The following is a 10934-nucleotide window of genomic DNA, read 5'->3' as shown; positions in this document are numbered from 1 at the left end:
GGATGGCTAATGACATAAAGGAGATTAAGAAGACACTAGAAGAGCATAAAGAGGAATTCAAAAGAATAAATAGAAGAGTAACAGCTATCACAGAGATTAAAGATGTAGAAGAAATAACAAACATGCTAGAGACACACAGCAGATTTGAAGAGGCAAAAGAAAGTATCAGCAAACTAGAGGACAGACAGGACAATTGATTTTGAATACTCAAAACAGCAAATGACAAAACTGATGGAAAAATGTGAACTAGCTCTCAGATAAACACTGGGCAAAACAAAGAATGCAAATATAAGAATCATCAGCATGCCAGAAGGAGAAGAGAAGAGTAAAGGGCAAGGAAGATTAGTCGAGAATATAATGGGGGAAAACAAGCCAACCTCTATGAAAGACATAAATATGCAGATCAAAGAAGCCCAACAAACTCCATAGAGAATAAATCCAAACAGACTGACCGCAAGACACATACTAATCAGTCGGTCAAATGCTGAAGAGAAGGAGAAAATACTGAAAGCAGCCAAGAGAAAAACAATCTACTACATACAAGGGAAACCACATAAGACTGAGTTTGGACTACTCAACCGGCATTATGGAGGCGAGGGATCAGTGGTATGATATATTTAAGATCCTGAAAGACAAAGACTTCCAGTCAAGAACTGTGAACCCCAGCCAAATTGTCCTTCAAAACTGAGGGAGAAACTAAAATTTTAAAGGACAAATAAAAGGCTGAGAGAACAAGTTCACAAGAGACCAGTCCTAGAAGAAATACTAAAGGGCAAGATGGCGGCTTAGTGAGGAGTACGATTTAGTTCGTCCTATAGAGCACCTAGTAAATAGCCAGAAAAAGTACAGAACAACTTCCGGGGTCAAGTCAGTGACTAGACACACAGCGTACCCCAGTTTGGACAAGTTGCACCAGCTGTGAGCCCACCCAGAAGAGTGAGTTCCCAAAACCGTAGCAGTCAGCACCCCTCCCACAGGTCTCTAGGATACAAAGACCTAAACAAAGAAAACTGCAAAAAATAGCTAAAAGAAATCACAGAAGACCTAAATAAATGGAAGAGCATACCGTGTTCATGGATTGGAAGACTAAATATAGTTAAGATGTCACTTCTACCTAAATTGATTTATAGATTCAATACAATACCAATTAAAATCCCCAAAACTTACTTTTCAGAAATAGAAAAAACAATATCCAAATTTATCTGGAAGGGTGCTCCGAATAGCTAAACATATCCTGAGAAAGAAAACAAAGTTGGAGGCCTCAAACTACCTGACTTTAAGGTGCATTTTGAAGCTACAGTGGTCAAAACAGCACGGTACTAGCATAAAGATATGACCAATGTAATCGAATAGAGTGTTCAGATATAGATCCTCTCATCTATGAACAACTGATCTTTGATAAGGCAGTCAAGCCAATTCACCTGGACAGAACAGTCTCTTCAATAAATAGCGCCTGGAGAAATGGCTATCTAAAAGCAAAAGAATGAAAAGGATCCATATCTCACACCCCATACAAAAATTAACACAAAATGGATCAAAGGCCTAAACATTAGAGCTAAAGACCATAAAAATTTTAGAAGAAAATGTAGGGAAATATATTATAAATCTTCTAATATGAGGCAGTTTCCTAGATCTTACATCCAAAGCACTAGCATTGAAGAAAGAAATAATGGGAACTCCTCAAAATTAAACACTTTTATGCATCAAAGAACTTTGTCAATAAAGTAAAACAACAGCTTACACAATGGGAGACAATATTTGGAAATGATATATCAGATACAGGTCTAGTATCCAGAATATATGAAGAGATTATTCAACTCAACAACAAAAAGACAGACAATACAATTACAAAATGGGCAAAAGACATGAACAGACACTTCTCAGAAGAGGGTATACAAATGTCTAAAAGGCACATGAAAAGATGCTCAACTTCCCTGGCTATTAGAGAAATACAAATCAAAACCACAATGAGATATCATCTCACACTCACCAGAATGGCTATTATTAATAAAACAGAAAAAGACAAGTGCTGGAGAGGATATGGAGAAAGAGGCACACTTATCCACTGTTGGTGGGAATGTCAAATGGTACAACCACTGTGGAAGGCAGTTTGGGGGTTCCTCAGGAAGTTAAGTATAGAATTGCCATATGATCCAGCAATACTATTGCTAGTTATCTATTGAGAGGACATGTGGGCAAGGACACAGATATTTGCACACCAATGATTATAGCAGCATTATTTACAATTGCCAAGAGATGGAAACAGCCCAAATGTCCATCAATAGACAAGTGGCTAAACAAGTTGTGGTATAGCACCATAAAACATCTAGAACAAAACGTAGGGAAACATCTTCAAGACCGAGTAATAGGAGGTAGCTTCCTAAACTTTACACCCAAAGCACAAGCAAAAAGAGAAAATATAGATAAATGGGAACTCCTCAAAATCAAATGCTTCTGCACCTCAAAAGACTTTGTCAAAAAGGTGAAGAGGCAGCCAACTCAATGGGAGACAATATTTGGAAATCACATATCAGACAAAGGTTTGATTTCCTGTATATATCTTACAACTCAACAACAAAAGAACAAACAACCCAATTATAAAATGGGCTAAAGACATAAATAGGCATTTTTCAGAAGAGCAAATACAGATGGCTCAAAAGCACATGAAAATATGCTCATTTTCACTGGCTATAAGGGAAGTGCAGATCAAGACTACAATGAGATACCACCTCATACCTATAAGAATGGCTGCTATTAAACAATCAGGAAACTATACATGTTGGAGAGGATGTGGAGAAACTGGGACACTTACACACTGTTGGTGCGAATGTACAATGGTACAGCCACTTTGGAAGACTGTCTGGCGGTTCCTTAGGAAACTAAATAACAAGCTGCCCTATGACTCAGCAATAACACTACTTGGTATAAACCCAGTTGCTGAAAGTAACAACACAAACAGACATTTGCACGCCGATGTTCATAGTACATTATTTACAATCGCCAAAAGATGGAAACAAATCAAATGCCCATCAACAGACAAGTGGATCAACAAAATGTGGTATACACATACAATGGAATATAATGCAGCAGTAAGACAAAATGATGTCCTGAAGCACATGACAAGATGGATGAGTCTTGAGGATATAATGCTGAGTGAAATCAGCCAGACACAAAAGGACAGATACTGTATGATTCCACTTTTATGACCAGCATAAAGCTATAATCAGAGACTTATAATATAGAATACAGGAGACCTAGAGATAAACAGAATCTAGAGATGAGTGAACCGTTAGCTGATGAGGTTGAACTCCAACATAAGGGAATAGATAGGAGCGAAGGTAGTTCTCTAGTGAGTCATAAGTGATATTACCATATTGAAGATGAACAAGATTGAAAGAGGTTGTATAGACCTACGTGTCCCACTGATTCACACTAGAAATATGAAGTATTTCTTGCAAGAATTACTTCAAAGTTATGATCCCTGTACAAAGAGTGTTTAAGTCAAGGGTACAGGGGGAAAACTGTTATCACATGCTATGAACTATTTTCAAAAGGAAACCATCAGTACTACCACAGCAACAGCAGAGGTAAATAATGGGGTGAGGGGCAAGAATCAAAAGGTGGCTTAGAGCTCCTATTCAGTGAGGGTGTGTTTACTGGTTTTCTGTCTCTTGGGAACAATGAAATTCTCTAAAATTGAGAACGTTGATGGACTGTGGACTTTGGGCCCTCTACATGACTCCCGATGAATGCAGGTGGCTGAAGGATGCACTGCCGGAGTAGAATGGCAAACAATGGCATATAATTATGAACAAAGGCCGTGGTGCTACAAAAAGGAACAATGTCGTGAGGCATGCAACGATGTGAATGAACATGTGGGACATTTGGTGAGATAAAATAAGCCAGAAACGAAAAAACAACAATGGTATCATCACTTTTAGAAAATGCTTATAAGAAAACAGGGGCCTAGATTGTAAGCTTTTAGAGCAGACACATTAAATCCGGAGTGGTGAGTATTATTTCTGAATTTTGGGAGACTGTTTATATATATATATATAACGTGATATTTAGAGATAAGAACAAAAAAAATTACTTGGGGTTAAAGTAATTCAGAACATAGGGTAAGGAAGACAGTGTCCATATTTTAGAATTGGCAAAGTCCTCTGAGGGGGGGGAGGAAGACTATGGAACTATTAAACCTTACCATCAGGGAAACCCCTGATACTGTGTCAAACTTTAGGGACACCCAAATCAATAGCCCATGCCCTCGATCATGAAGCTTACTCTTGTGAAGCTTATGTAGGTAGCAGAGAAGCTGACTACCTATAGGCATGCCTACAAGGTACTTCTGGAGGACCTCTGTTGTTGCTCAGATGTGGCCTCAGTCTCTTTAAACCCAACTCTGCAAGTGAAATCATTGCCCACCCCTCTACATGGGACATGACATCCAGGGGTGAAATTCTCCCTGGAGATGTGGGAGAGGATTCCCAGGGATGAATCCAGACCTGGCATCATGGGAACGACAATTACATTCTGACCAAATGGGGGAAAAGAAGTGTAACTAATAAAGTATCAGTGGCAAAGAGAGTTCAAATAGAGTCAAGAGGCTACTCTGGAGGTTGCTCTTACGCAAGCTTCAGGTTAGGCAGAGCTTACTACCTAACATAATTTGCCAACCCCCAACCAGGACCATTCCAGCCAATCCTAAAGAACACCTAGGCAAATTTATAAGATTCCACAAGGGTTCCAGGCACTAGAGTAACTTGCCAGAAACCTACAACCTCCAGATGGATTCCTGGTCCAGATAAGTCCTGAAACCTAGCCCAGCCTCTCCAGAATATCAGATAGTTCCATCTCCTTACTCCATATTAGTGACAGACCCTTCCAATATCAAAAATTTAGAACTGCCATAGCCCAAACAACCCCAAAGAAAAGTATCAAAAGATCAAAGGTGATGGTAGAATTATACACAGAAGACAGGACTTAACAAATGAATATGAATGCTGAATCTTATTTTAAATTGACATCTTAAATTGATTATCTCTTTTAGTCTCCAGTATTTTAGAGCAGCTAGAAGTAAAAACCTAAAATTGTGAAATTGTAACCCGTGTCAAAGTCTGAAATATGTTCTACAACTAACTGTGGTGCTGTGCTTGGAAATTTATAGCTTTTTTGTATATATGTTATTGTTCACAAAAATAGAAGGGGAAAAAAGTCAATTGTGATTATAAAGTATTTAAGCCCTCTAGCCTCCTATATTCTGGAGCAGCTAGAAGGAAAAATATGAGAGGATCGTATGGTAGCCCATGACAAACTCTAGGATCTATCCTGTAACCACTTTTTTGATAGTGCTTTGAAAACTATCACTTTTTTATTTCTTTGCTTTGTATATTTGTTACACTATACAATAAAAAAAATAAAAATAAAAATAAAAAAGAGGAAGCATTTTGGAGAAAGTCCCTTTCAGAACGACGACAGAGTCATGAGAACTACAGAGCGCATACAGTCAGGGATCTTTGGAGATGAAGGAAAATGCCCCAAGGGGAGCTTCATGAAACAAGAAGCCTAGAGAGAAAGCTAGGAGACATTGCCATGTTTTCCATGTGCCTTTCCAGTTGAGAGAGAAACCTGAACTTCATCAGCCTTTCTTGAGTGAAGGTAGCCTCTTGTTGGTGCCTTAAATGGACATTTTTTTAGACTTGCTTTAATTGGGATGTTTTCACGGCCAAAGAACTGTAAACCTGCAACTTAATAAATTCCCCCTTTAAAAAGCTTTTCCATTTCTGGTATATCATATTCTGGCAGCTAGCAAACTAGAACGTCATGATAAGTGTTATTTACCCCAGGTATGTAAGGATAATTCAACATAAGCAAATCAATTATTGTTACACACTATATAACTGAACTAAGGAAAAAACACACATGATCATTTCAAATCATGGAGAAAAGGTATTTTACAAAATACAGCATCCCTTTCTGATAAAAACACTTAGGAAACCAGAAATAGAAGGAAAGTTCCTCAACATGATGAAGGGCATATAAGAAAAACCCAATGCTAATATACACAATGGTGAAAGACTGAAACCTTCCCCCTAAGATCAGGAACAAGACAAGGATGCCTACTGTCCCCACTGTTATTCAACATTGTATTGGAAGTTCTACTAAGAACAATTAGACAAGAAAAAGAAATAAAAGGCATACAAATTGGAAAGGAAGAAGTGAAAAATTCCTTATTTATAGATGACATGATCCTATATAGAAAAAACCTAAAATATCTACAACAGTGCTCTTAGAATTAATAAAGGAATCAGCAGGGTACAAGATCAATCCACAAAAATCATCAGTGTTTCTATACGCTAACAATAAACAATAGGAAGGAGAAATCAACAAAAAAAAAATTCCATTTACATAGCAATTAAAAGAATCAAATATCTAGGAATAAATCTAACTAAAGATATACAGATCTTGTACTCAAAAAACTACAAAACATTGCTAAAAGAAATCAAAGACCTTAATCAGTGGAAAAATATTCTATGTCCATGATGTCAGCGACTTCTTAAGATGTTGTTCTAGTTTGCAAGCTGCTGGAATACAATATACCAGAAACAAAACAGCTTCCAAAAACGGAAATTTATTGAGTTGCAAATTTACAGTTCTGAGGCCATGAAAATGTCCAAATTAAGGTATGGCTATAAAAATGTCCAATTAAGGCACCAACAAGAGGTTATCTTCACTCCAGAAAGGCTGATGAAGTTCAGGGTTCCTCTCTCAGCTGGAAGGGTACATGGCGAAGTCTGTTAGCTTTCTCTCCTGGCTTCTTTTATCATGAAGCTTCGTCAGGGCGTTTTTCTTTTTCATTTCCAAAGGTCTCTCTCTTTGGCTGTGCAGGTTCTCATGGCTTTTAAGATTTTCCCAAAAATAAGTTCCCTCTTAAAGGGAACTTTAAGCAACCCCACCATGAATGGGTGGAGAGACAGCTCCATGGAAACAATCATAAAGGTCGCACCCAGCTATACTGAATGAGAATTAAAGGACATAGCATTTCTGGGGTACACCACAGACTTAAACTGACACAGAAGTCAATTCTACCCACGCCATTTACAGACAATGCAATTCCAATTAAAATGCCAACAGCCTTCCTTGCAGAAATGGAAAAGCCAATCATAAAATTTATATGGAAGGGTAAGGGGCCCCAAATAGCCAAAGCTATCTTGAAAAAGCAGAACAAAGTTGGAGGACTCACACTTCTAGATCTTATCATTTATTTACAAAGTCACAGTAATCAAAACAGCAAGACCATATAGACCAATGAAATCTAACTGAGAGTTTAGAAATAAAATATCACATTCAAGGCCACCTGATTTTTGACAAAGGTAACAAGTTCACTCAATGGGGACAGAATCATCTTTGCAAGAAATGGTGACAGGAAAACTGGATGTCCACATGCAAAGCAACGATGACCCATACCTCACACCATATACAAAAATCAAATCAAAATGGATCAGACCTAAATATAAGAACCAAAACTACAAAATGCATAGAAGAAACCATAAGGAAGCATCTTAAGGACCTTGTTTTAGACAGTGATTTCTCAGACTTTACATCAAACATTATGGGCAACATAAGGAAAAATAAATAAATTGGACCTCATTAAAATTAAAAACTTTTGAGCATCAAAAGACTTCATATGAAAATAAAAAAAAAAACCTACAGAATTGGAGAAAATATTTGGAAACCATATATCCAACAAAGGTTTTAATATGTAGAATATATAAAGAAATTTTCCAACTCAACAACAAAACAACAGACAACTCAAAGGAGATATCCAAATGGCCAAATACACATGAAAAAATGTTCAACATCATTAGGTACTAGTAAAATGCAATTCAAAAACACAATGATATAAGGGGTATGATATGCATAAATTTTTTTCTGTTGTCTTTTTCTTTTTCTGAATTGATGCAAATGTTCTAAGAAATGATCATGATGATGAATATGCAAAAAAAGAAAGAACCACAATGAGATACCATTTCACAACCACTAAAATGGCTACCATTTAAAAAATGGTAAATAAAGAATGCTGGAAAGGATGTGAAGAAGTAGGAACATTCATTCATTGTTAGTGAGCAGTAAAATGCTGTGGAAGACAGTTTGGTAGTTCTTCAGAAAGGAAAGTTAAGTATAGAATAACCATATGACCTGGCAATCCCACTTCTAGTTATACACCCAAAAAGAAATGAAAGCAGAGATTCAAACAGACATGTGCGCAGCAATGTTCACCAAGGCCTTATTCAGATTGCCAAAAAATGCAAGCAATCCAAGAGTCCATAGCTGATGAATGGATCACCAAAATGCGGTGTATACATAAAAAGGAATATCAGTCATCCATAAAAAGAAACAAAGTTCTGATACATGCATTTAAGACAACATGTTGAATGAAATAAGCCAGACACAAAACGACAAATCTAGTATGATCTCACTGATATGAAATAACTGGAATATGCAAATTGGTAGAATTAGAAATTAGAATACAGGTCATCAGGGCCAGGATGGGCATAGGGATTTGGGAGTTATTGCTTAATTGAGACAATTCTATTTGGAGTAATAGAAAAGCTTTTGCAATGGATGGCAGTAATGGTAACACAATATCATGAATGTAATTAACAGCACTGAATTATGTATTTGAATGTAATTAAAAGGGGAAATTTTCGGTCATATATATACAACTATATACTATATGACTAGAATACTATATATATATATATAGTATATATATATATATAGTATTCTAGTGTGTATATATATATATACACTAGAATAAAAATAAAATATAAAAAACATAGGTCTATACAACACAGAGTGAACCCTAATGTGAGCTACAGCTAGTCAACAGAGATTAATTAATAAGTTATTTTAATTAACTATAGTTAGTGGCACAATTATAATAATATTCCTTCAACAACGGTACCACAGTAATGTGAGGTAGTAATAATGGGGAGGCGGGATCAGTATATGGGAACTCTGTATTGTCTGCATGATTTTTTCTCTAAATCTACAACTTCTGTAATTAAAAAACTTTATATTAAAAAAAGAAGAAAACTTATCACCAACATATCCTTTATTTATAAACTGACCATAGTATATTCATAATCTAGCACAACAAGGAGTAAACAAAAAAAAGGAAGATATCCTATCCTGTATCAAAAAAATGGAACCATTCCAAAAGAACCAAGAAGGGAATACTGTGACAGCAGCCATGCAGCAACTATAGAGCAGGCTCAGATAAGAGAAAAGAAATGACAACTTCTGAAAAGGATATATTCAGGAAACAATATACCACACGATAGATAACAGAACTATGACAATGAAAAAACTGATGCGCTAAAAGCACAAAATGCAAGGGGAAAACCCAAAGTCCAGATGCACAATAAAATTATGCTCCATATAAGAAGAACCCAGTTCCAATCAGTTAGAGGGCTTTATAAAACAAAGGGAAATGGTTCCAGGTAGCAGAAAACATCGGGGGCCATCTTGGAAGCTAGCTACCACAATCTACTCTCTGGCCTCCAAAGACTCATATTCTATTCAGACACAAAATAAATTCATTTCATTTTAACTAATTAAAATAAGAGGGCAGATTTCAAAGCTAAATGGTGGAAGGGGCTGAAGAAATAAAAGGAAGGGCAAAATGCTATTAGCTTCATCTTACAAAGACAAATAATATTGCCCACACTTGACAGAAAAAGAAATAGAAACATAGTCAAAAGAGGATATTTATGTTATAGAAATTTCATCATAAAAATATGGTGAAATAATATAAGGAAACAGGGTAATAAGCTAAATCCTTCTCCATCAGTATAAAATGTCAATATATAATGTCTAAAATTGTTAAATCAAGAAAATATGGTACACATTTATTATCATAGAGATGGAATAAGCATTTGAGACACTAAAAACAGGAACAGTAAAACTCAGTTCTCTTTAGGAGCAAAATTGAGTGGGAAGGCATGCAAAAACCAGGGAACTATTATTGCTTTTTCATGTACATTTTTCTATGCAGCCCTGTTTTGTTTTCCTTTTTTTTTTCCAACCACATCTCTGTATTACACTGATTTTAAAAGATATTCAGATATACAAAGGACACTAATGTTGGCAGTATAATTGGTATAACTACTTGAAAGCAAGAAGGCAATACAAGGCAAAAGTCATCAACATACGTATACTCCTTGACCAAACAATTCGGCTATCAATTTACCCTAATTATATAATTGTACATATGTGTCCTGGTTTGAAAGGATGTATGCTCCCTAGAAAAGCCATGTTTTAATTAAAATCCCATTTCATAAAGGCAGAATAATCCCTATTCAATACTGTATGCTTAAAACTGTAATCAGATCATCTCCCTGGATGTGATTTAGTCAAGAGTGGTTGTTAAACTGGATTAGGTGACAACATGTCTCCACCCATTTGGGTGGGTCTTGATTGGTTTATTGGATTCCTATAAAAGAGGAAATGTTTTGGAGAATGGAAGATTCAGAGAGAGCAGCAGCACCACAAAGTAGAGAGCCCACGAGCCAGCTACCTTTGGAGATGAAGGAGGAAAACGCTTCCAGGAGAGCTTCATGAAACCAGAAGCCAGGAGAGAAAGCTTGCAGATGATGCCATTTTCGCCAAGTGCCCTTCCAGCTGAGAAAGAAACCATGACTGCGTTCACTTGAGAGAGAAACCCTGAACTTCACTGGCCTTCTTGAACCAAGGTATCTTTCCCTGGATGGATGCCTTTGATTGGACATTTATATAGACTTGTTTTAATTGGGACACTTTCTCGGCCTTAGAACTGTAAACTAGCAACTTATTAAATTCCCCTTTATTCCGTTTCTGGTATATTGCATTCCAGCAGCTAGCAAACTAGAACAATATGCATAACAATATAC

At 36.5% G+C, this 10934-nt stretch overlaps 1 protein-coding gene across 3 annotated transcripts in view; it reads right to left on the bottom strand.

Moving 5' to 3' along the window:
* RPS6KC1 (ribosomal protein S6 kinase C1) overlaps positions 1-10934 on the bottom strand; it is a 306592-nt gene that overhangs the window by 252298 nt on the left and 43360 nt on the right. The gene's annotated exons all lie outside the window — the stretch shown is intronic.

This window comes from Tamandua tetradactyla, chromosome 4 (assembly GCF_023851605.1).
Source record: "Tamandua tetradactyla isolate mTamTet1 chromosome 4, mTamTet1.pri, whole genome shotgun sequence".
Classification (NCBI taxonomy): domain Eukaryota; kingdom Metazoa; phylum Chordata; class Mammalia; order Pilosa; family Myrmecophagidae; genus Tamandua; species Tamandua tetradactyla.
This window is presented reverse-complemented; position numbering and strand designations above follow the sequence as displayed.